Source organism: Dromaius novaehollandiae, chromosome 5, assembly GCF_036370855.1.
Source record: "Dromaius novaehollandiae isolate bDroNov1 chromosome 5, bDroNov1.hap1, whole genome shotgun sequence".
In the NCBI taxonomy this organism is placed as follows: domain Eukaryota; kingdom Metazoa; phylum Chordata; class Aves; order Casuariiformes; family Dromaiidae; genus Dromaius; species Dromaius novaehollandiae.
Window position 1 is genome coordinate 68,568,029 of NC_088102.1, and position 27,400 is coordinate 68,595,428.

Consider the following 27,400-nt stretch of genomic DNA (forward strand, 5'->3'; position numbering starts at 1 on the left):
TGACTGTCTCCTACATGACATGTATGAGAAAAAATCCTGGCCCCTGCACATCCAAGCGCTCTGCTGCTACAGACGCATGGAAATCGCAACTATTCAGCAACGAATGGTTACAGCACAACACAACAGCAACAAAACGAACCCCACTATTAGGCTGCCAAAGCATGAAGAAGTACAAGAGCGAGATCTGCTTTGCCACAATACTCAGTTAGCAAATCCATCCCCTCTATATGCCTGGTATGTGCATACACACAAAGCAGCTAGCAACACGATGCCTTCCAAAAGTTCAGCAGCACTGAGACTATGGAGTGCACGGGGAGATTTCCACCCAGGTCCGGGCTTTGGAAAGACACAGCTGGGATGCTATAAACCTCTCTCCTTGTGCAATGCAGCTCCTGCCTGGCACACCCAACGCAGCCGTCAGAACCACTTTGCATTCCTCCTCACCCAGCTTTATCCCTTCTCTGCTCCTTCAAGGAGCGCTACAGCAGAGCTCTGGTGAACGCAGCCCTGGAGCGGGACATACACAAGTACATATGAGCTCTGAGAGGGGAATGAGAAAAAGGTCTAGGACATAAATTGGCCAAATGCTACTGAGGCTAAAAGCTGTCACTGCACAAGCATTTGCATTGTGTTCAAGCAGCCAATATTGAGAGATTGGATGAACATTTTCACCCATTTCACTTCATTTTCACTAAAGGGTGAGGGAAGAGTGACTTCTTCGATAACATCAAACTAGTTAACTGGTATCTTAAATCAAAACACTGGGAGAAACATTTCTTTTGGAACCTCATTCAGGACAACCTATAAACAAAAATGTGCGTTTTCTCCTGCACTTGCTGCTTAGCAAGTCCCAAACACATTAGTATCATTATAAAGTCTTTTCATGGTCCCTGCACCAAGTAATGAATGCAGTGATTTCACGATTAGATACTCTGGCTAGAGTACATATGTGCTTCAGGAGATATACCCACACACGCTTATATCCCATGCTGCATTTGCTGGAGAAGATGAAAAAGGAAGTCATTCAAGAAATAATACAAAACGTGAAGTCGGCTCTGTCATAGGAAGCCAAGGATATTCGGTGGTACACGATACTTGCAAGTACCTATGGGAATCCTTGCACAGCAGACTGGGTTAAGAGAGCCCTTGTTTCAAGGATCCAGGCTGTATCACTGAGTACAGTCCTCAGACGTCTTGGTTCCTAGGTATAATAAACACATGTGCAGGGCACAGTAATGCAATCTCTTGGATCCTGACGAACCTGGCAGGGATCTGCACTGAAGGCTATTTAGCCAAGTTCATGCGACCACAAGTCCAGATAAGGATGTTCATGATCTGCATCTCAGCCAACGACCCCCTCTGGGGCTAGGAGTCACACTCGGACACGGCCGAAGCCACGAACAACAGCGAGGAAGGTGGGAAGCATGAGAGGACAAGGCTCAGAGTAGGAAGGATATATCCCATATTTCAACAAACGGAAACAAACTAAACTTCACACAGGAATGTCAGCCTGAAGCAGCACTGCTGCATTCCTCTGTGGAGCTCAGGGCTGGACGGGACTGGTGGCAAGGCTACCTGAAGGGCCCGAGACACCCAGCAAGGGAGTGAGAGCACTTAACAACCTCACAGCACCTGCGGAGTGCACGAGGCGAGCGCAGGGCGAAAGGAACAAACCCACCGCTCTCGGGAAGCCTGTCGGGGGGGAGACGAGAGGCAGCAGCTTAGTCTGGAGACAGAAAGCATGGAAGGGCGCTGGGAAAGGTGTGAACAGCCCTGCAAGGGACAGCAAGTGATTTTTATGGAACATTTCAGTTGTCTCTGCAGAAAAACAAAATAAATCCTTGTACCAAAAAAACACACCAGCAAGTCTGGTACCAAATTAGCTCAGCACATGGCTCTGTTACTTCTGTCCAAGTATTTGCTGCTTGATGACAGACCAAATTGCTGCTCACTGAACCGGGGTTATCTCCCCCATGCATTACCAGCCCGGCAATCAGAAGGGAACCTGGCAAACAGGACCAAGAGCAAGGACAAAGCAATCCTCTCTCCGAGACCTGCTGCCAAGCGACAGGGCTGCCTGCTTGCCAGCAGCAGCAGCGCTTCCACCAGGGACTCCTGCGAGAGCTGCTCTTCTCTGCAGGCGAGCAGGTCTCATCTCGGGGGCAGCCCATCTGCTAACTTCACCGCGTGGGGGGCACAGAGGGGATGCAGAAGGGGAACAGCAGGAGTTAAGAAAACAGCCTTTCGCCTTGTCCCTGCCATCAGCACTCAGCGATGCACTCCCTGGTCCTGGCAGAAGCTAGGAGGTCTGATGACATGCTCTCCCTGCCCTGCTGCTCCGAGCATCCCTGCCACACTGGGAACAAGTTCTAGCACTAAGTTCCCAAGGAAACCGGAGCTCCCTGGTGCTGCTGACAGAGATTTCCAGCTCCCACAAAGAGGGCAGACCAAGTGAAGTCTGACTCTGTAAGAGACGTGACCAGGCACGACCAACTGGCAGGACTGCTCCCAGGAGCTCTGAAGAGTTGACAGTGCAATGGCTTGGCCATCATGCTCCCAACTCACTCCTAACAGTGCAACAGGATTTCATTGCTGCCCGTCATCACACAAAAGTGGTTTATTCAAACACAGCTGTGTGACCTTCCAGCGGTGTTTTCCTCTGGCACTGCACAGCAAGTCCCAGGAGCCTCGGGAAATCATCTGGAGGGGCTGCGGCAGGGCAAAAGAGCCAGGAAGCTGCGAGCACCTAACGCCATAGGTGCGATTTTGCAGACACAGGGGGTCACTGGTACCTGCTTTATGGGCTTTGGAATTGCCCTTACAAGTTAGGGTGACTCACCAGAGCTTACCAGAGCCTTTGCAACCACCCTGCCACAGGCTAAGGCCCAAACTGCTCCTCAGTACTTTAGGAAACTTGCTGATTGCCAGATGCTTGACACCTGGGTACTAGCTAAATTTCTTTCAGGATAAGGATTGGGAAGCCACTCAAGGTTATTGTGCTGAAGAGCAGGAAGTTCGTCACAACACTCATAACATTTTTCGTTCCTACTCTTTTGCCCAGAACCTCTAGCTCCTTCTTCAGCTTTTAGAAAAAAGGGAACCACGTAGATGTTCCCCCAAATCAGGTAGCCTAACGCAGTATCCCACCTCAAAGTTAATATCTCAAATATTTTTTTAATCCTCTCTATAGCAGTTGTGTTACAGAGACCTTGTCACCTTTGTCCTGCATCCCCAGACAACTCACTTTCTATACCCTCCAGTTCCCTCCCCCAAAACACCACTGTCACCTCTTTAAAAGGCAATATTCTTCATAGCCACTCCGAACATGTAGTGTAAGTTGAGAATTTTGCAAAAGACTGTTCTTAGCTTGGAAATGAAAATGAATTTAAATTGTAGATTCAAGCAGTTGCAGAATATTTTAACAGCTGCTTTTTCCCCCTTCCCTCATTGCTCTTCTCTCTCTTCCCATCTGCAAGGTTTCCCCTTGTCTCAGTCCACTGGCGTGTTCTGGACTCCTCACTGAATATTCAGCTGGAATAGAGGAATCAAATCAAGTTGTAATCAAGCATTCACATCACTGTAGGTAGGCTCATTCGACAACTTCAATAACCAAGCACTCTTGCGGCGAAAGCCACCGACGCATGAAGCTCACATATGCTGTGCAGAAGCTGAGGTACTAATGCAGCACCGTCCTCGGGGACTCTCCCCAGAAGACTACTAACTAGACAGTGTGGATAAACTTAGTATTAATAATTCTAATGCACCACAAGAGACACTAAATTGGGGAAGCGGGTGGGCAGTACAGCAAATTTCCCAGAAGCCCAGAACCTGTGCCTCTTCTTACACATGCACGAGTGAGTCTCACTTAACTGCTCCTTGGAACCACCGCTCTCCTCAAGCCAGGCGAGCAGCTCTGCACGGCACTGCAGTCCTCTCCTCTGCTCACACCGCTCTCGCTATCTTCTGACGAGTTAGCTGGTCTCCCATGGGTAGCCAAGGAGGGCCAAAACTAAAGACAATCAAGGCGTAATACCCACAGGGAACAACTTGTGTTATTAGGCAATCTCGTGCTGAACCCCGACAGCACTGCAATGCCAGAGCAAAGTCCGTTTTTCTGGAGGTCTAAACCTTTCTGCCAAACATGAAGAAACAGAATTTTTTCCCTTGACAAAGATCTGAAAACACAGGTGTGATGTGGAAGCACTAGCACAAAACACATTTTCAGTTTTATCCAAGGGGCTAGCTATGTTTCTCTGTGTTCATATAAAACCACATTTCCAGAACTACAGTAGGAGGAAAGTAAAATTACTCCTTCCAGTCCAAACCTGAATTTGGGGATGCCTCTCCCTGTTTGGGAGAGGTGGTATACATCTGAATTTCTAAGGAATTAATTTTCTGAGGTACCGAGTGTCGGCACAACTTTCTCTCTTTGAAGCCTATGAGAATTTTACCACTAACTTTAATGCAAAAAGAGTTTAAAAATCCTACCTGTAGAGATTTCTTACAGAAGTACAAAGACTGGCATGAAAGCAGGATGAACAGAAATGTATGCGTGTAAACACCAGAAGAACCAGCAGAACAAAGGGTTAAAAAAACGGTCTGTATTGATAACAAAGGACACCATTCCCAGGGGAAACTGAGGAAGCGGTTGACTGCATCAGGGCCATGAGGCCTGCACTCTGACAAGGCCACAGCACAGGTGACCCATCGGTGGAAGACCCTGCACCCTAACAACAGTAAGAGGGCAGCAAGGTTGCAGCGGTATCACATATACCATTCCTTTGCTCCTTAGCTCACCAAAGAGTCAACAACAGGCAGCAACCTGGCCTCAGACTTACGGAAGCTGGAACGAGCAAGACTCTGAGGAAAGGATCGCTCCTGTAACTGCTGGTGACTCATAAAGGCCATAAAAGATCTGTCCAAAAAGTAGCTTGTAACATCAAGAAAAACTCCAGAGATATGAGGAGGACTTGACAGCTGGCATCCCTTGTCCCACAGATGATCCCAGCCAGACCACTTGGACACACACATCTTGGAGCGTGGGTGGGAGTGCATAGATGAATGAAATTATGCAAGAATGAGTGTGAGCTGGGAAGATTTTGTAAATAAATACTAACTTTCTCCTCTCTAATTTCCCTACATAGCTACAATTTATGTGAGAGTCAGCCCTTGACTACAGGAAAAAACGAGCCTGTTTGAGTTTCCTTTTGTAACTTAAAGCTCTGCTGCTTCTCAGCCCCTTACTCACAGCATCTTGCCATCCTCAGGCCTGCTGAGGCCACAGGCTCTCTACAGCTTATGCTAAACTCAAGTGGGGAACTTCTCTCCATCAGAAGCTGCTGAAACATTTCACAAGAACTCCATCTTCTTACAGCCTGGGTAGGAAGGGCAGAACATTTAGTGCAGGGAAGTCAGCAGGACACAGTACTAACGGCTGACAAACTATTTGTGCTAACACTCACTGTGTTACTGCCACGGCTGAAACTAATGAAAGAGGATTGGTTTCACTTAGGGGAAAAGATAAATGCTTCCAAACCTAATGGATGCTTATAGGCATCTTAAAGTCAATTTTCAATTTTATAGGGAGATTCTGGTGCCTACCTGTCTCCCCTGTTCTTCATTTATGATAAAATAGAAATTACAGCTGGGCCGCTAATGAGCTACTTGCATACACCACACAAAGGAGAGCGGCTGGGGTGCCAAGTGTTTCAGTGTCTGAGTCCGTTGAAGAAAACAGCGTTATAATTCATACACATGTAAAAAAAAAAAACCCTACATTAAAAGTAAGATCAGACATATTGAAATTCATATCTGCAACAGGCTGTCTGCAAGATATGAGACATCTCCCAGCCCAGCCCTCCACGAACAAACGTGAAGTGCGAGACTCGGTCACAGCCTGCGCTGGAACGATACACTTCCCCCCCATGCTTTCCTCCTTTTGACCAGATTAGTTTCCCTGAGATTAAGGCAAAACAGCCGCACGCGGCACCCGTGCAGACAGCCCTGACTCTCTGATAAGCGGAGGCTGCACATCCACCATGCTGAATCCTGCCAAACATCTGCTGGGCTCGCGTGAGCTAGATTACGGGGCTTTGTTGTCGGCTGTTCGCTTTATTTAAATTCTACCAGGGAAGGGAATTTTTATCTCCAAACTCTACTCTGCTTCCTGCATTTTAAATTGTTTACGCTCCTTTGTTTGGTCTTAAGTTTCCATTAACAAGAGAAAGGCAGCTCCCAAAACTCCATTAGCGTTCACACGTAATCGAATGCAGAAAAGACTCAAAACCCAATGAAAATTGTAAGAAGACTCTGTAACACATACATAGTCTACCATCCTCTTACTCATTATGGTTAACGTGGCACGTTTATAGTCAACAACACTAAGCAGGAACTGAAGTTTTGCTGGAAAAGAAATAAGACACATGAAAAGATGAACTTCTCTAAAGGTCAGATGCCACCAGTGGATAGACAAGACCTGTCCTATCTTGTGGATGAATCTATCATTCAGTCTATCAATCTATCAGGAACAACATTAGTTGTCTTGATGACAAACCCCTAACATTTGATACTCAATAAAAAGAAACTTATATTAAGACATTGATCCTTTGGGGCTTGATCCGGCCATAACTCAACAGCAGAGGGGTAAATGCAAGCACAAACAAATGCTACTCAACACCAGACCACCGTGTTTGAAGCTCTGAGCAGGCTTAATGAGGAGCACTCCACTGCGCGCAGGAATGAGTCACTTGTTTCTCCTCCACCGAAAGAGGAGCTTCTGTCAACTTTTCTTCTCTGGAAAACAACGTTTTGAGATTGGACTCCTGGGTCCAAAATCCCAGCTACAGGTCAGTTGAGGAAACAGAACTTTCTTCTGAAAAACCAAAGACTATTATCACTTAGGAAAGCAACAAACTGCCTCCAACTACTTAAAAGCACAAAGAAATGAAGAAATCAATGGTTAGTCCATGGGGTATGCTGTGCTTCAAACAAAGTCAGAACTTGGCCTTGAAAATGAAAATACCGGTTTTCTAAAATATCGAACAAATTAAAATTCAAATCTTTGTTTCATAAATCCAAGTTACTGTGCTGATAGCACTTACGCTTTAGGGAATATAGAAATCAATAAACTGAACAACTTCCACAGATATTGCTCAGATTTTCCCAGTTTCAAATAGGACCAAGAAAGGTTATACAAAGAACAAGAAAAAGATATTGCACTGACATCACTGCAGAATTTTAAATCTTTTGGCTAAGAACAGGAATTAAACTGGGCTATAGGATTTAAGTCTGGCACCCTGAGACTAAATTTATTCCTAAATCAGTTATTGCCTGGCACAGACAGCATGGCAGAACCGCAAGGTGATACTGTCCACATATTTCTGTAAAGGCTGACTTAGCCATCACATATGTTACTAATATTACCACACCGCAGCTCCTGAGCTCTTAATTGAATTGCTGTATACAATATTGCCTGTGCCTGGGACCCGGTGCTTTTTGTGCCATTAAACATTTGCGAGAGCTCACCATGTGATAGTCACTTCTGCTCTGTAATCCTGCCTCAACTGTTCCCTGCTTGGCATCACAAATTTCCCAGCATCGCTGCTCTGCCATCGCGTACATTTAGCTCACGCTCAACTTGGCTGCCATTTCACCGCTTCCGTTTGCTGTGTGTGAAAGTGGCAATGCGAGGAAAAGGCACCTCGGCTGTCCCTTCCGCAGCATGCAACCCTCGTACGCATGCAGCTGCGGGCGAGAGAGGAGTGCTACCTCCCGAGCCCTTGCCTTGCTTCAGCCTTGCGCATGCTACCAGCATTCAGGCACTTTTCTACACCAGCCTGGAGCATTATCATATACTTCCAGCCATAAAGGGCCTGTTTGTGTATGTGTATGCCTCCCCACACACTTCCAAGCTCCATCCTCATCTCCATTCCTGCTTGCTGATAATATCTATTGTGAGTGGTGTTAAATCTAACATTACTCTGCCTTGCACCGTTTTCTTCTCCTGCGCATTAACCGTGCTGATGTCGCCACCCTACAGCACCACAGAGCAGCGGTTCTCGGCCATCTGCGTATTTTCGCACTCGTAGCCACTCCCGGGGTTTGCTTCCCACAGCTCCAAGCTGCCTCCTCCCAACGCTGGCTGCCTCCTGCTCAGCTATGCCACTTCGGAGGTGCAGTTTCCCTTGGTCTCCAAACCAGTCCTGCCAACGCGGGGCAAAAGTTCAGAGAGCGAGAGGAAACCTCCCCAAACCTCACTGCTTACCAGGGAGCAGGCATCAGTAGCTACGGGCAGGAAAGCCCCACATGCGGTGTGGTAGCCTGGCACAGAAGCCCAATACAACCTGTGAGCCAGCGTGCACTGTTTTTAAAGCCATCTGCCAAGGGAAGAATGTAAGTATGCCACCTCTGTTGACAGCATGACTAAGTCGACAGCATTTCAACTGGAAAAATCCCGCTTCACTTCTCACCCCCTGCCTCTCCTGGGAGCGCATTCTCCAACAGCTACCAGCCAGCCCCCTCCGTGGCAAACCCGCCCTCCCGCCTCCTGCTGAGGCACGCGTCCCACCTTCACCCCCCGTCACCCACCACGGGCAGGACACTTGCTTGCCTTTTCGCACTTGATCCTCAGTACAGGGAGCTGAAAAGTCCCCGTCCCCTTCCCAGCACACACACACCCCCCCCCGCGCGCGCGCACTTCTCCGCACCCCTCCTGCGGCAGGCAAGCAAGCCAGGCTGCAGCGTTTCTCAGCAATCGCCTTGACTTTGATGAATTGTCTGGCAGTGGCACCTGCTGCTAAGGATATAGATGTACAAGAGGAACTAAAAGGCATTTCTCCATAAAGCTAATGATATGGACACAAATACATCACTATGCTAATATGCCTTTTTCTTCTCACCTGACCAACCGTTTTTGCTTTGGTGTGGGCACCATCGGACCAGCTTTGAGGGACAAACAACCCCAAACGAACTTTGCACAAAATCCGAGTAACGAGACAGAGCATAGAGAAGAATTTCCTCATGTTTCACTGAGAGAAGCTGTTCTTCATTTTGAGTGGAAATTCACTATATTTATAATAATACTAAATAAAGCTCAAGAAAAAAGAATAAACATATATTCCACAACAATAACTGATTATTACTACAACTGAGTTGCGTTCTGTGGCTACCGACCCTTTAAAATGGAAACACATGCATATTCATAGATAAATTCAACTGCAGGAAGACAAATTCTTCTGCAGGGAAATTCCATTTCCACATAGCGGATCAAAAGTTCAGAATGAATTACAGCATGCACCAAATATAACATCCTGTAGAAAGATCTCCCCGCCCCAGTCTGGACTCCAGAAGCACCTGCAGCAGAACAGCCACCAGAGTATTCCCTATAAACCACGTGCAACAGCCAGCGGATACCCAGGACCCTGGGGCGCATTAGTCACTCCCACAAGGACTACCGGGGGTTAAACGCACAGAGTAAAGCTATTTTTTCCTGTTACCTTCAGGATGAATTTTGCATAAGCTGGGCACGTGACGGCAATGCAACAGGTCAGTTATGCAGCTCCCCATCGGGCTGCTTTTGCTGTTCTGTGCATGCAAAGGCAGCATGCCCCGCGCCGGCCACACACGCCCTTCTCCTGCCGCTGCTCCCAAGCGGGCACACGGGCTGCCACTCTCCGGGCAGCTCCCATGCCACGCGCCAATTCAGGAAGCCGAAAGTACAGCAGCTTGCAGGCTGCTCTCAGTTTGTAGGGCCCGAAATTGCCCTCGGGCAATAGCTGTTCTGGCTGGTGAGCTGAACCACCCAGGAAACGAAGGGCTGCTTCTGAGATCTGCAGGATTGGGCCATGTCCAGGAGGGAACAAGAGCTCCACCAGGCCAGCGCTCCAGCCTGCTGTGGTCATCTTTGCCATGCCTATCAAGGAGACTGCTGTTGCTTTTAAATTCACATTACTTAGAAAATGCTTTGGGACCATTTGTAGTGAAATCTGATCTGTTAAAGTGATGTTTCTTTTTATAATTTTAACTTCACATATATTTGTTTAGACTGCTTAGATTATGGGATGTTTTTACTTTTCGTTAAAATGTCTGACTTGTTAGAAGAACAGAGCAGAGAATCTTGAGACATCTAGATGATAACTAGAAAGAGATCTGATGACGATATCTAGGTAAGTATAATATCTAGAAAGAAATTCACAAAATTCTGAGCAAGTTTTTGCAAATATGCTGCTTTTCAACTTATATTTAGGGGCAGCTTCTAAAATAATGACTTCTAACCGCTGTTCTAGATAAATAACTCAAAGGCCAAGTGCACCTGCCCCACAACGAGTCCAATCCTCAACGGGCTCTTGCCTCCTATTGCTTTGGACCAGACTTGTAAAGGTATTTTTAGTCTCCTAACAAATTCAGAAAGAGCTAGGTGCCATACTACCTTCCCAGATCTGAACCTGAATCTTTTTGCTCACTGATGGAGGTGCTGTGCTTTACGGATAGAAGACCCTGTTCCATACTGGCGTACCACTTATTCAACAGCTTGCATTTTGTCGGTCTAAAGCCCTTTCCTGTGGACATTATTCTGCCTGATTTCCATTTTGTTACCTATCTGCACACTGCCTGCCAGGAATATTCCTTATAACAGTATGCCCCAGCAGGCTCCCTCATCAGACTCCATCCTGTACCACGCTGAGCATTATCAGAGGTGCCTAGCCCTTATCGCGGCTTTTCCTGGCCCTGGGTTCCTTCACCGGACAGCCCCTGCCATTGTGCTCAGTCCTCTTCTGCCAACGCCCTGAGCTGTCTGCCCCACAGGTGAAACCCAAGGCATCTCCTGTCAGCACAGTGGTGTTAGCGTTGGCAGAGGAAAGCTCAAAGGCAGAAAGGAATCGAGAGTCTGCTGCTCGCGTGCCACCTCCTGGCATGCCGACACCGCACAGTTATATCCTTGCAGCACATCATCCTAACAGGATGGCACAATGTCAGCTATAGAAATTATTTTAAGATCATTCATAATATCATCCTGCTAAAGACAGAGAAATCTTGTTAGAGGGGAAAAAACAGCACATACTCGTAATGTAGTTTCTATCCAACCTTGCTCGCATACCTCTTGGTTACTTGCATTTCCTCCTGTAAGCCATGCCATGCTTCATACTCAGAAATGAGATGTGTACGGATGTGTCTGATGATGGGGCTTACTAATTTACCATCTATAGCAAAGACCTGGTATTTTGCAGCACAGTGCTGGCTGGAAATAATCTCGGAAGCACGTGCCCTGTAATTCCCAGGGAAGACGCGAGAGTGCCGGATGCCTGGCTACGACTCTCTCTGCTCCCTCTTCCTGCTCTGCCTCAGCTGCTCCACTGCACTTCTAAACTTCAAGTGGGAGTGCTGAGAGATTACTTTTCACCTGGGGACAGAATAAGTCCCAGCTAGGCCTCTTTTTTCCAATCCTGACAGGCAAAAGGCTATTTTAAATGTACTGTTTGTCAGGCATGTGAAAGCCTCCACAAGCTATGCATTGGAGCCTGGAGAAAGAGAAAACACTCCTCAAATACGTTTTGGGCCCAGCTCTCCATTCAAACTCTGACAGGCAGCATCTGCAAGTGCCGAGAGTATAAGAACAGGGCACACAGATAGCGATAGCCTCCAGGGTATACAATCCCAGCTGCCAGCAACACGTGGCTCAGGAAATTCCCGAGCTGGAACTGGTATCTTTGCGTTTAAAAGCTTTTGACAGATTTTGCTGGCATAAAATTGTATAATTGCTTTCAGTGTCCTCAATACCCTACAGCAGTAAGTTCCTCAGGTTAACGAAACACTGTGCGAAAAAGTACTTTCCTGCTTTGCATCTACCACCTGACAATTCAACGCGTTGCCCTACAGCTCCTGTACCTCACGAAGCTGAGAATAAGCCATTATTTCTGAATCATTTTTCCATGTTGTTTCTGGCTGCCAAAAGATTACACATCCATCCAGCCTCGTCCCCTGCCTAGCTACTATTATCTGTAATAGCATCAGCCTTAGCTGTGAGAACGAATGCTCCCGGGGATGCTGAGGCCAGTTCCTTTCTGCAGAGAACTAAGGACATTAAAGCATATAATCATGCAGAATTACAGAATCACAGGATTGGAAGAGACCTGAAAAGATCCCACCACCAAAGGTGGAACTGGTCAGACCTCTGTTGCCCCAGACAGCCAGCTACCTCATCTCTTCTCAGTGAGCAGCCAGCGTGGAGACTGCAGTTTCCCCAAACTGTTTCAGCTTCTCTAGCACTGGAAATTTTAGTATTAATAAACCTCAATCTTCCATTCTGTAACTGAAGCCTTACTTCTTGCCCTAGGTGTACAAAGAATAGCTCTTGCCTTCCTCTTTCCAGCAGCCATTTGCATGTTTGCAAATTGTCATTAAATTTCCCAAGCCCCCTCTTCTTTCCCAAAGATCTCCAACTCAACTCATCTTTCCTTCTAGATTTTGTTGTTTAGGTTTTGATCACTCTCACTGTACTCATATTAATTTGCCCAGTTGATCCATGTCTTTCAACTGCAGCTCCCAAAATCTGAATCCGAAATAGACCCCAGCTGAGGCTGTACTATGTGCCAAACTGAAGGATCATTTCACGGGTCCCATGGGTCGAGCATTCTGCTTTCGCACAGCAAGATGGCTTTACCTTTTAAACATCACAGCACTCTCAACTTAAATTCACCTTGTAACCTATGATAACCCTCAGATCATCTTCTACAAAACTACCTGCATTTATGCAGTTGATTATTTCTCAAATGAAATACATTGCATTTATCATTTTTTCAGACTATATCTCCAATCTGTCAACATCATTTTGGCTATAAAATGCATCTTGTCTCTTACCCACTCCCATCACATAACCAGATCAGGACTGAACACAAAGTATGTGGGGAAGCAAAAATTTTCAGATTCTAAAAGAATACATGAAAATTTGAGTTATCAAGAATCAGGGTCTGAACCACCTCCAAAATGCCAACCTTTAGTATCACAGTCATGGCTCATCTCTAATGAGGTTTCAAATGATAATAAAATCTGGACAGTTTGGCCAAGCATCTGAATCTTCACTTAGTCACCTTGGCTGACAACTCCAGCAGATAGTTTGCAGTGTTGTAATTCCTAACACAAAGGGTGCATAATATCAGGGCCCATAGGCTGAATACTTCAGATAGCTTTCATTACTTTATGCACAGTAGGCAAAAAATGGCATTAGATAAAGCGCTGCAGTTAGCAATGACTTCCTCATGTTCTTGTTATTTTCGGCAGCTCCGGTATTGATAGTTACACCAGCAGTTTTGCCATGTCACTTCTTTAAAATACCCCTCCAACTATTTTAGTGCAGTACTGATGACTAACCTAATGTCCTGCAACATATTTCCCAAAGTTCACTCCAAGCAAACTTCCCAATAGGGGAAGATGCAGCGAGGGCAGCGCATGAGACATGGGGAGGCAGGATTACTGCATCTATTCTTATCCTGGGACTTTACACAAGCTAAAGGAGGTTCCCAAAGCTGTCTGCAACCCATATTCCCCTTCTGTAAAACTGCATTAGTAAGAATGCCACCAAACTCCTGATTCAGAAGTGAGATGTGGCCTCCCAAGAAAGGCAGCATTGGCAGGTAATCTGGCAAATTCAGGGGGGTAAAAATGAGACTGGCACATACATTTATGATAAGCAGGTACACCTGAGCACAGGTCAAGTCATTTAAGTTATAACCTTCAGGAGAGTGGTCACAGGCAGTTCTGGACTGAATGGAAGACAGCTGCCTCATTACACAAGCTTGTTTTTAGCAACCCAAAACACATATTTGATTCTAGATGGGTGGTTAATGGCTACTTCCTAGTTACATAAGCATTCAGCATCCATTAATTGATTTTATCCCCACAATACCTCTGTTGTAAAATTACCCTCATTATTCGGACTGGAAACAGAAAAGCGAGAAAATCAGATGACTCAAATCTGTCAGCAAGGCTGAAGCAGAACCCAGGTCCTGTGCCATACACATTACGGAATCTCAAGTAAAATAAAAGTATATAGATCTTACAACTGCTGATGTTTGCTACTTATCCTATCATAGTATCTAACACTTCACTAACATAGCCTATGTCATGAAAATACTTTGATTTCTACAGTTTTACTCATCTTAGAGTGATAAGCTTCTCATTTACGAAGTTGTTTCTCCATGTGAAAACATTTCCCAAACTCTCTGTATTTGTCTGTTACAGATCAGCCTCGTGATCTGGGAGCTGCATGAGGAAACAGTATCCTCTACCTGAAAATCAGCAACATGCAGGGAGGTAAGCTGTGCTAGCATGTGAGAAAATAAAAAAAATGAGGCACAAATAGCTTTGGCACTTGGTTTGCTGAAGTAACATAGGATCGGTGCACAGGGCCGTGCTAAACTACTAGGCTCCTTTAACGCAAGCCCATCCAAGCAGTACCTGGGGACAGCACAGCTGTAGGTGCCCAGGCTATGTGCCAAGTGCCAGCGAAGCACAGGCAGGCACCTGCAGCTGCACACGGCTTGCCGAAGCAGCGCAGAGCACACGGGCACAAACACGTACGCCGAGAGCGTCAGATGAGTGTGCACAGCTGTGTGCCGGTGCCTAGAAAGAGAACAGATGAATGCACTTGAACACTGCGCCTGGCTGAGCAGTGTCTGGGTATGGAGTCACACAGCGTCGCCCTGGGCACTCACGGAGCAGGCAACCCGCGCGCACAGCTGGCGTGGGTACTTCTAGCAGCACGACTTCTAGCTCCTCACCCTGGAGGAGGGAGGATCAACCCCAGGTATTCAGCCCACAGGACATGCCAGAAACTTCAGGAACTTCATTGATCTCTCAAGGTCCTACTAAAGATGGCCTGGAAGATACGTACGCCTCAGAGATGAAAAAAAGAAAAAAAGCTTTTAAAGGTAATGTTGGACACAAACTTCTGTAACATCCTAGCCACACTTTCAATTAAAAGTCTTCACTCTGAGTACAAAAGTCTTTCTTTCATGAAATTGTGCCTGGCTTTAAACCAGTCAGAATAATCATCTGAACTCCATCAGAAATGGATTCCAAACCACACAGATCCTGTACCTCAACATGACAGTTTGAACTTTTAGAGCAGAGATCTTTGAGTTAAGCACCTACGCTTTAGGTACCATTTTTAAAAAGCACTATTGCAGGAAGGCTTTGAAAGAGCAGTAATTATTTAAGTATCTAAATTCCCAGATGAGATTTCCAGGCTAGAAAATTTCTGGAATCAAGCAAAAAAGATTGTCATCCAAAAATCAAGGACAAGCTTACGTGCAAAACAGTGTTCAGGTAGGAATGAGCAGCAAAACCTTCCAGTCAAAACGCCTCATTCCAGGTCTCTGGAAGCTTTTAATGTGGGAAGCTACAAGTCTCGGTAAAGCTGAATTCACACAGAAGAGCCACTTTTTTTTTTTTTCTTTTAAATAAAGTCTTCTTTGGTTTAGTGAGAAATTTTACATGGTTCAGCAGATTTATTCAGTCAAGCAACTAAACTGCTACTGGAAACCCAAACATTAACGTACGGTACCTTGCTGAGGCTGCACAAGCAAGACGGGTCCCTCCCAGAGTATAAGTGGTGTCGGGCTGGGGCCCATCTCGGCTGGCTGCTGCCCTCCCGGGCACGCCGGCGGAGCTCCCTCGGCCGGGCTCGCGCAGACTGAGCGCCCAGCCCTGCTTCATGGTTCGAGGCTCCGGCCGTGGAATGCAGCCATTGAAAGCCCAGAACTATTTTTACCCTTGAGCAGCCGCAGTATTTCTGTCCCACAGAGACTTCTAAAGCTCATGCCTTACCCTAAACACACACACACACGCCCTCAGCCTAACCAGCTAAGATGCATGGTTCACTGGTATTTAGTGTGGTTTTTGAACCGCACAGTTGCTATCAACAGGACAAAGCAGCTCAGACCCTGGCATTATTGTCAGCCCTCAGAAGTCAGACATTTGATCCCAGTTGTCAAAATTAGAAATTCCTCAGAAATGCTTTGCTTTCAGGAGATAAGATTAGCTCAGAGCAATGACTGCCTATTTGGTTTGTCTTGTAAACCACCAATCCCAGTCTGCATTTAACAAATATGTAACAACATCTTCAGCTAATTGACAGATTGTAGACACAAATAAAATCACTACGTGCCTGTTTTTTACTTTTAAGGAAAACGCAGCCACAAGGCCAAGGCAGACCCGCAAAAATTCACAAAGTGGACAACAGCGGCTTTTTATAGAAAGCATCCAGAAATATAATGGATTGTCTGAAACTAATAATTAGCATCAAATCAGAGCTAACATCTCAGACATCTCAGCTAACTTCTCCAGATTATATAGAGGACACTGACCACTAGAAACTTTTACAGCTGTGCTGTCTTCCACCTAATAGAGCCTATGAATGTACTGCAGAAAGAAAAAAAGACAGAATGTATTCTTACTGTAGAGGGAGAAATAACAATAAAGAACAACATTTTTTTCCATAATCCGCTATAATCACCACCACATACAAATATTTCGGCGGAGAACACTCCACCAAGAAGGGCATAGCTGGACGTGCGTAATGGCCCAAATTCCCTAGGAACCAATAGACTCACTGACTTGTTCATGTGTAGTTTTAGACAATGAAAAATAACTGTAGACATTTTTGAGGAATCTGCAGTTAAAACACAAGAGGCAAGATGCAAAACTGAGAGAACTACCAACAATAGTCACTTATTATTAATCTTAATCTGTGGAAGCATCTGAAGGCCTAGGTAAGAAGAGCTCAACGGCATCAATCACACCGTACAAAAACAGTCCATCCTATCTAGAGTTTTGAGGATGTTGCAAGAAACACCATGCAAAAGGTGAGGCTGCCAAGTTCACAGGAAGAGAGTTAAGATCCACATTAAGCGGATGCCATAACCTCCCAGCTTCCTAGCGAGTTTTAGATGTAGCAACCCATTTAATGTTCCTTCAAAGAGCAGCTACAACTTAAGCTTTAGTACCTTAACACTGGGCGTTACTCCAAGATAAATTCTTGACCAGATATACTCAGTGCCATAGCAATCCGCACTCTGGAGATACTCCTTTTACAAAAAAGTAACACAATAATCAGAGGAATATTTCTCTGATCACTCACAACTGAGTATCTCTAGTGTCACGTGGACTGACTCTGCCGCTCTGAAAGATGTGGCCCTTTAAGTGAGTCCTGTGCTGGACTCACTTCTGAGCTGTTTCATGCTCTCAGAGAGTCTATTAAAAAAGTGTAGGGAGCACCGGAAAAACAGCAATGAAGGAGGTACCGCAGGGAATAACGACGCTACAATTAAAGTGTGCCGAGGAACATGAAACATACCTTAAGTGGGCCAGGATCTGACATAAATGACCTGAAGCTCAGAAAAGGTGCTAAATAAATAAAGGAGCAATATAAGCTTGTAATGTCCACAAGCCTGAGCCACTTTAACCTTGTGCTGTGGGAAATAAAGCAGAAGAAATGCTGTTACTGTGAATTTGTGTCTCCATGAGGGATTATTCTCAGTGAACAGACTTCTGCTATTTCTGCAATGAGCTGACTTTCCAGAACTCCCTTTCAGTTGCGGCGTCCAGCCTCACACTTTCTGTCACTTTCTAGCTAAGAATTGGGAAGTACAGGTTGTCCATCTGGCTGCAGAATAGAGAGTGCCTCATATTACTGGGTCTCACAAATAACAGAAGGCCTAAGAGGCTTACTGGCACAAAGCTAATTTCTTTCCAGTAGAACACTTAAAGTTCACATACTACTAAATATAATTCAAAGGGGGAAAAAAAAAAGAAAAAAGAAAAAGCTTTATTAGTATAAAGCAGAGGCCATCTCATCGTATCTCCTGCTGTCAATACCTTATATTTAACAAGCTCCAAATTTTGTGAAAAACAGGAAGAGAAGAGCCCAGACCACCTCCCTGAATTTTTAACCTTGTTCTCCTGGAGACTGCCAATACCAGAGATGAATTATCCCCCATTCTCCTGGCAGAATTTACTGGTTTATACAGCAATGCTACAGGGTGCAAACACCGGTCAGGGGAATGTCTAAAACTGGGATTAAAATATGACGCCATCTGTGAGGGCCTCCATGTTTGCCGATTTTGAGTTTAAAACGTTATTTATACATTTGCTTTTAAAAGAAAATTCTTTCCCCCTCTGAGTTAGATTTTATGCCTTATGGAAAGCAAAACAGTGGCTTGGGATCAGTGGTCAAAAACAAAACAAAACACACCACTACACAAAGCCTACATGTTTTTAGGTATCCAAAGAAGAAATTGCCAAAAGTAACACAGCAGCCCTCACATTACCAGAGAGGCCTTAACATACAAGAAAGGAGGAAGGAGAGGAAATATCCCCCTGCCCCAAGCAGCAATTTAGGGTGTCAACTTTCAAAAAGATTTAAGTTTTTTTTTCTTCCAGGAAATACAGACTATTTCTCTCACTTTTGAAAATTAGGACAATGAGAGGCATCTTTTAAGACATTTTAAGCACAATCGAGAAAACAGAAAAGCAATTTGCAATTTTGGATAACAGCTCTGTTCCTTCACTGAAAGGAGGAGAGGTGTGTTGTAAGCTTAGTTCCCAACTTGATAATGCCTTTGCACTGGCATGAAGATAGAAACCCAGCAAAAAGATACCCACAAACAGGCACTCATTTCTTCTTCTTCAGCAGGTCCAAGTGCCAGTGGTCACAACTAGTTGTCATCATCACGCATCAAAAAGGCACATACACTAGAGAGAGAAACAGCTGTAGAGCTACCAGAAGCCAAGCTGGCAACCACAGCATAGGGCAGCTGCTAATTGCAAGTTTTGCTAATTGCGAGCTTCATTGGTGTTCACGTAATTTCAATGTTGCACTCAACGCTGGGAGAAGCCTTATCCCCTTCACAGGGAAATGGTATGTACAGAATCAACCCAATTCAGGTGGCAGAGACCAGGAACTGATTGCACTGATTTTCACTTCACATGTGCTTACCTTTAATTTTGGCTTCTTTTATTGTTACATGGCATTTGTCAGATAATGCAAATGCATCAAATAAGAGTTGTCTTACAGAAATTCTTGTAGACACTTTCCCCTAAATACTTTCTTAAATCACAGGCTGTTCTTTCCTCCTTCTTTGTTTTTTCTCTTTCTTAATTTCACTCTCCTACATCAGGAGCTAAAAGGATGATCTCTAAAAAAATATGCACAAATAAGGAATATCATAGCATCTAATGAAAAAATATCTCCTGTGTTACCACATTCACATAACAGCTCCTAGTCTGATCTGTTAGAGCACAAATTGGCAGGAAATGGAGGACCAAATATGACCGTGACAGGACAGCAGCATAAAAGCTCAGCCTTTTAACTTTGCTAAATGAAATTGCACATGCAGCATTCAACAGAAAAAAAAATGCTTTTCTCCTTCAGCCGTTTTAATTAAATTTGAAACAGGGTATGTAAGAAATGCCATTTGGCTTGCATGAGTTATAACAGGGGCCTCCTTAATCATAAAGCCTACCTTTATAGGTAGCAGTGTTCTCTACACTGAAACATTTTTCAGTTCTTCCAGGCTTTCCAGAGGGGAAGACTAAGAACATGATGCACTTCTTTGGTGTTAGGGAGAATCAGTCATTAGCTCAGTGCAGAATTCCCATACACCAGCTCTTCCCCAAATAAATTCAGTAGAATATTTCATATTTAAGCAGGACCACTATGCATCTTGGAGTCCTAATCATGTCCAGGGTACGCAGTAAACACAGCAGCATGCAGTCAGCCCAGTATTTTTCAGAGTAGGCTGGAAGACAGACGACAGCCTGTGTTACTGTGCTAGCTCAAAGCTGCCACTGTTTGTGGTTTATCGGCTATGCTTCTAAAAGGGTATGTCTAACCCCCTCAACTCTCATCTGGCACAAGGTGCTCTTATCTGGAAAAGCTAAACAGCGTACCTACATTAACAGCTCACACACATCGACCAAGTAATTGAAGGTGTGATTAAAGGAGACAGTTGAGCCTTGGTTAATCACATCTGTTATCTGATGGAACAAATCTGGAAAGTATCTTTCACAGGGGTAGGTTGGTCCCACCAGTTTCTCAGCACTACACAATGCAACACTTACTACCCAAGAAAGAAATCTAAGTGACGTATCCAATACCGAGCCAGATTTTGCAGCTCTGATCACCTGGAGATGGAATTCAAAAGAGATCCAGTAGCAGCAGCCAGCTAAGGTGATCACATTGGCAGCTGCTGCCTGGAGAGGTCGGGTCCCTGGAGAAGGGCAGCCAGTGGGAGAGGCAGACAGTGGAAGAAGCACCTAACGGCTGAATGTCAGCACACACCCGCTGCATGGTTACAAGCCCTGGAAGCCTCATTTAGACACATATTGCAGCTACCAATAAAACAGAGCAGCTTAAACGCTATTTCTTCTGACATGTATGCATGCACATGCTCTTGCCTTCCAAGCATTTACCACCTGCATCAAAGTATTTCTAGAAGACAATTCCTGAAAGTCCTCATATGTCACAGTAACTCTCCACCAGCATTTTCTTTTAGCTTTACTGATTCTCAGAGCTCGTCTGTTTTCCCTAGCTGTATCAGTTGACTTACTAAAATACAGTACTCCTCCCCTGAAAATCTTCCTCACATATGTTCCTTAGGCCAGCAAAGCTACCAAAACACTGTTACTGATGTATTAGTAGTAAGCGCTTAAGGTACATGCTTAACCCTTGCAGGATTCCACGGGCACTACGCACCTAAGCTCACCTACACACCTTGCAAAAGCTGTGGACTAGGGGGCAGTGAAATAAATACACATCCGACTCCTCTAGCTTGTGCAGTGATACCTTCTTTGGAAAAAGGCCTCATTTTCACAGGAGTGCAAACACCTTTTTTTATTTCTTTGTAAGTTATCTACACAGAAGGCTAGGGATTCCTAAAGGCACTTCAGCATATACTTAACTAAGCAACTAAATAGCCCCATCTTACAAACACAAGTCACAACCCTGAAAAACAAAGGTGAGAATCAGGGGACTCTGCATAGCTGCCTGATGAGGCTAGCCAATGCTGTGTTGCATTTTTCCTTGACTGAGATGCAAAAGATACCCAAAGATTAAGAAAAGATTGTTTCCTGTTACACTGCCTAACTGCAAACGGCAATGCTGCTCCACACCAGAGGGTGAAGTGCTTTCTTTAGTATGAGATAAACAAGTATTCTCTAGCAGTATTTGCAACGCGTTATTTCTGAGGCACCCCGCGCTCTTGGCAACATGCTAAGTGAGATCTCCACAGAAGTCACAAAGATCATAATGCCGCCCTGTCCTCAGCGAAGTTCTTGGCCTCAAGAGGAACGAGTTATTCTCCTTTTACTCCAGAACACACAAACACAAAAAAGAAAGTAATATTCCTGCAGATCAGCAAAATAATTTCCAAACATACATGTTTTTCCCTCCACTTACAAAGCCCATTAGGGATCAATGAAAACATGCCAACAAATGTTCAGCCCTTATTCTGGAGAAATAAGGAAGGAACAGAATCGACAATAATGAAAGCTGGAGCCATCCAACGCTGAAGTTTCTGCTACTGAGCCAAGACTCAAACTGAGATCAGAACTACACTGAGATGAATGCACTTCCCCACTGCGTGGACCATAAGTGAACAGCACTAGTCAATTTGCCATTTGGAATAAAATAATTCTGTGTATTTGCTCCGCTAGCGTTGTTCCATTATCATCACAGAGGCTGGTATCCATCTATTTAAATTTTCCCCAAGTTCCCTGGCATTTAACAAAGATCTATCAAATGTAACTTCTGTCCCTGCTTCACAGTTCAATGTTAACCTATGCATGCCTGACTCCTTGTAAACACCAGCTTTTCTTACAGCTAGTCATTTGCATCAAAGACGCATCACTGTGGGGAGTCTTCAAGCACTGTAGATTGGCACTGCAGCCCCTTCTGTGAAAAGCTATGGATTTATCCCTGCTGAGGATTGAGCCAGTGTATTTAAAGGCTATAAGGACCATTAGGCTCACGTAGTTTACATCACATCAGCCACTGAACTTTGCAATCCACAGCCAAGAATTGGATCAAGTGTTTCTTGAGAGAGAGAGATGCATGGAAAAATGACAACAAATGAACATGGAAGCAATGTAAAGAAGGCAGATAAGAATGTGAGTGGATTTCAAAATCACCGTCTGCCTTTCTCTCTGTAATATATACAGACTCACTGTCAAGATTTTCTATTAAACCTTTACAACACTAATATCTCAATGTGCTGGAAATAACCCAATGCAATGCATTGGAAAATTGTTAAGCCATAATCATTTTAGCTAAGAACATCATATTTATGACAGCTCCACCATTTTCATTACAGCTTTAGCAAATATGGAAAGCTCTTTACTCTCCATTTAACAGCTATTTTTGTAGAGACCAGCACCACTATTAATATAATACTACAGTATTAGAGGTTCTGGCTGCATTTTAATCAGAGCTAGTCTCTCCTTGTTCGTCTTAGGGAGAAGAAGAAAAGGTTGTGTCCTACCAACTTGTCTGGCTGCTCCTGTGAGAGTATATGCTTTCTTGACAGCAGCACAAGACTAAGACGATTCTATGTCTGGAATTTAATTCACAGATTTTCTCTCAAAGTAACAAAATACCAAACCAGGTAAGTGAAGTTGAAGAAACCAAAGACAGAAAATACAGCCATCTCTGACTCATGTGGTACATCTGCTGCAACAAAGATCAGACTTGCCCGAGTCCCTTTTTAAATGGGGCTCAAGGTGATGCTGGAGCCTTGTTGCTGTTTATCTGTAATTTCCTACCTGAAATTGCCATTTGAACAGCATCTCTCAACCCAGAGATCCAGCTCATGAGCAGGCCATGCAGTGCTAAAGGGATCCAAAGTCTGAGCACCGTTAACCAAGCCAGAGAAAAAAGTTAGCATCAAGGTCAGCGCCTCCAGTACCCCTGCTAGAGACCCTCAAATGACAACATACGACTTCAGATCTACGCAGTGCACAAAAGGAGGCTCAGTAATAAACATACGCCAAAATTAAGTGTTCTAAAAGAAAGGAGGAAAGTTATTTGGAACAACAATTGTTGATTTCTGCACCTTAGCTAGAAATTATTGGTGACATTTATGTTTAAAGCATCAGACAAGCAATCTTATTGTTGTCTAAGTTTGCCTCTATTTGTTCCCTAGATCCCCTCCTCATATTCTTCATATGGTTCTTGGGAGTAACTTCAAAATACAATATGCCCAGAACTGGTGTGTATGTATTTTTTTTAGCTGGCCTAACACATATGCTGTAATACTACAAAGCAGTAATAATACAACCAGTTTTAGGATTACTGATTTGCGAACGTCCTTCACAACATGGTATTAAGCCTGAAAGTATGCTCTTCACTCTGCTGTCACAGACATTAGCAACCAGATGACTGTGGTTATCCCACTGTGTTCCCAAAATTGACAAACAGCTGATCCATGTTTTTTTTTTTTTTAAATACAATTCATGAATGACCAAGATTTTCCCCTAGATTCATCTGAAATATTTACAAAAGCATGATTAACATAGGCATGCTTTAGTAAGACAGACAACTCCATGTAACCTGCAGCTCCTACTATGTGGGAAACGCATACTTTCAGAAGCCAGGCTGCCTTTGTAAATGTTTTCCAAGGCAGGCCCCTCCGTCATGCTGGCATCCCACAAGAGTGACAGTTCTGATAACTCTGCATTATCCCAAACAAGTAACAAGGAGGAAAACAAAATGTCCAGATCAAGGCAGGATGAGAAAAGCATACAACATCTATGGGAAGGCAAGATACTCACCTCTGTTTCTGCCACTTGCTTATGCCTTGCAATATGTTCTGCAGAAACCTGCATAAAAAAAACAGAAAAAAGATTTAAAAAATTAAGAATCTGGAAATAAAAAATATGCCAGATAAGAAAATCCTGACAGGTCTGAATATATGTTTACGTTTTTTTCACCTGAATACGCACACTGAGGTGAACAGTACTTGAAAAAGTAGGTATACGGTAGGTATAAGCAAGTCCCCAGTTTGAATTTACATAAATTATACTGTATTTCCAACTCTTTTGAGAATGACCATAGTTACAGCCTTTGCTGCATCCTGTAAGTGATTACAGTTACAGTGGATACCTTAGATGGGGTGGGGGAGTCGACACCTATGTGCCTAATGCAGATGGAGAGAGACACACAAAAACCATGACGTTTTACAAAGTTCCTTTATTTTTGAGACTTACTTAAGAGGCTGAATGCCTCACTTGAAAGGCTCTTCTGGCAAAAATCCCTCTATCTGGACGGAAATCTACCATGGAAATACCAAATTAAGAAGAAAAGTGGAAAAAGACGACATAGGTTGTGTTAAAAACACCACATTTTCACCACTAAAAATAATTTCACCACTCCCTTAATAAAAAGGGAGACCAAACCCCAACTGCCCTCAGGGACGCTGCTGCGGAAGGGAACCGCTCTGGAGCATCGCTTCTCCCCACCGCAGGTTCGAAGACCCCTTCTCTGCACGGAGTGAAGGGGGTACCTGCAGCTCAGGCGTACAGTTCGCAAAGATCCCTACCTTTTAAAAGAGCACAGTTCCTGCAAGATAAACTTAAGGAAACCAGTCAGGTCAATGTGGTGGGGCAGGCGAGCGCCGCGGGGCACAGAGCCCCCAGGCACCGGCGTGGCCCATAAGGTGGTGCCGCATGAGGGGAGCCTGGCTCACCTGCGGGCGCCCATGCTGGGGACAGGCCTGCCCCCAGCCCTCAGCCATGCCGAGCGAGACCCAGGCTCTGCTGTGCTCTCCCAGCCTGGCCCCTTCCCAGGAAAAGCTCTACCCCCATCCACTCCGTGGCATCGAACAGCCTACCTGCCCTGAGGCGGCCAGGGAGCCCAAACTCACCAGATCCCTGCCGTGGGCCCAGCCTAGGGCCGCTCCTGAGGCAGGCTGCTTCGCGCCCGCCAGCCATCCTTATGTGGCAGAGGGAGGCAGCGTGAGCCGCGCGCCTCACGCCTCGCGTTTCCAGCCTCGCGCCTCATGCCTCCTGCTGCGCGCCTCGCCTCACGTTTCCTGCCTCGCACCTCATGCCTCCTGCCGTGCGCCTCACGCCTCGCGTTTCCCGCCTCGCGCCTCGCGTTTCCCACCGCGCGCTTCACCTCATATTTCCCGCCTCACGTTTCCCGCCTCGCGCCTCCTGACGCACCTCACACCTTGCGTTTCCCGCCTCGTGCTGCGCGCCTCACGCCTCGCATTTCCTGCCACGCGCCTCATGTTTCCCACCTCACGTCTCCTGCCGCGCGCCTCGCGCTTCCCACCTCGCACCTCATGCCTCCTACCACGCGCCTCATGCCTCGCGTCTCCTACCGCCCGCCTCACGCCTCGCGTTTCCCACCTCGCACCTCCTGCCACGCGCCTCGCGCCTCACGTTTCCCGCCTCCTGCCGCGCGCCTCACGCCTCGCGTTTCCTGCCACACGCCTCGCGTTTCCCGCCGCGCGCCTCACGCCTCGCGTTTCCCACCACGCGCCTCACGCCTCGCGTTTCCCACCACGCGCCTCGCATTTCCCGTCGCACGCCTCACGCCTCCTGACGGGCGCCTCACGCCTCGCGTTTCCCACCTTGCGCCTCCTGACGTGCGCCTCATGCCTCGCGCCTCACGCCTTACATTTCCTGCCAGGCGCCTCACGCTTCCCGCCTCACGCCTCCTGCCGTGCGCCTCACGCCTCGCGTCTCCTGCCGCACGCCTCACGTTTCCTGCCGCGCGCCATGCGCCTCCTGCCGCGCGCCTCACGCCTAGCGTTTCCCGCTGCACGCCTCCCGCCTCACGCCTCCTGACGCGCGCCTCACCTTTCCCGCCTCGCGCCTCCTGCCGCGCGCCTCATGCCTCGTGTTTCCCGCCTCGCGCCTCACGCCTCCTGCCGCGCGCCTCACGCCTCGTGTTTCCCGCCTCGCGCCTCCTGACGCGCGCCTCACACCTCGCGTTTCCCGCCTCGCACCTCCTGACGCGCGCCTCATGCCTCGTGCCTCACCTTTCCCGCCTCGCGTTTCTTGCCACACGCCTCACGTTTCCCGCCTCACGCCTCCGCCCCTGAGGCGCCACTGCCGCAGCCCCTGTCCCTCACAGCAGCTGCTCCTCGTCGTCTCCTCAAAGCTCGTCTGTGAGCCCGGCACCGTGAGCAGGTATGGTACAGCCCAGCCCAGCCCAGCGAGCAGTCTCAGATTTCCCCTTAGCGCCTTTTTTGGCCAGACCGGTGGAGAGAGGACACGCACAGCTCAGGTAGCAGGTTGACATGGGACTGGCAAGGCAAGAGGAGTAAGGAGGATTGGGACCACCACAGCTGATGGCCATCAGCTGAGCTTACAAACCCACCTTCTCTGCTCCCCTGCCTTGGGTAAAGGGTATTTTAACCTTGGCAGTCACGACCTTTCGGTCAGTCAGCGGCAGACACGGTTGCCGTACTGCTGTCCAGCACGCAGTGAGGGAGAGCAAAGAGCACATAAAAAGGTTTTGCTTTTCTTTTCATGACATTATAATTAGGGGATTATATGATACTTTCCTAAATATCTGCTTCTTTCAGACAGACAAGTTAGAAATACCGTTGACTGATCATGTCTGGCAAGGGTCCCCTTTTATTAACCCGTGCTGCTATTTTGCATCCCACCGAAACCCGTGTGAAAATTCAGCCCTGATCCCCACAACACCATCCTCATCGGTGGCTCTGCTATGACACTTTATGTTCCACGCTCCTGCCCAGGTGCTGCCCACGCTATTTCACGTTTCCCGTCGGAAGCTGCCCACGCGTGGCCGTACCCAGGCCAGGGGCTTTCAAACTCACGGTCGAGTTCCCCTCTGACAAAACGCCCTGCGGTTGTCATTCCTCGGCCCTCTGCCCCCACGAACCTCTGAGCAGCCTTTATTTCCCAACCTGAGCTCGCTTACTTTCACGGGAGAAACCCGATGGCAGAGCTAACACCCACACATGCACGAACACACCAACAGTAAAGATAGCACTGGAATCCACCTGTCAATTTTGGCTAGGGCAAAACTAAGCATGTTATATTTTAGAGAGACACTCACTTCTCAGATTGTCTATATATCCTCAAATTCATAAGCAGAAAAGACATACTACCCCACTGGTTATGCCCTTTTATACTTGGAAAAACAATTTTTTTGGTCATATAAATCGCATTTTCTAGAAACTATTTTGGCACTGTAAAAGTTTCACCTAAGCAGAGAATATCCTTTCTATTCCTAATTTCTTGTAAGACATAAGCATTTGTTTAAAAATCACAATCAGCAAAAAAGATTTTTTCAAACTGAAATTATTATTGGATATATCTTATTTCTAAAGTAGAGCAAAAGCAAATTTTGGACATGGAAAACATGTCAATT

The 27,400-nt window shown here is 46.1% G+C and overlaps 1 protein-coding gene across 1 annotated transcript in view; it reads right to left on the minus strand.

Moving 5' to 3' along the window:
• The window catches only part of TSPAN4 (tetraspanin 4), a 356,522-nt gene that overhangs the window by 216,908 nt on the left and 112,214 nt on the right, over positions 1–27,400 (minus strand). Inside the window, exon 3 of the mRNA XM_026108255.2 lies at positions 23,821–23,868. The gene's annotated coding sequence lies outside the window, so the exon portion shown is untranslated. The remainder of the gene's footprint in view (positions 1–23,820; positions 23,869–27,400) is intronic.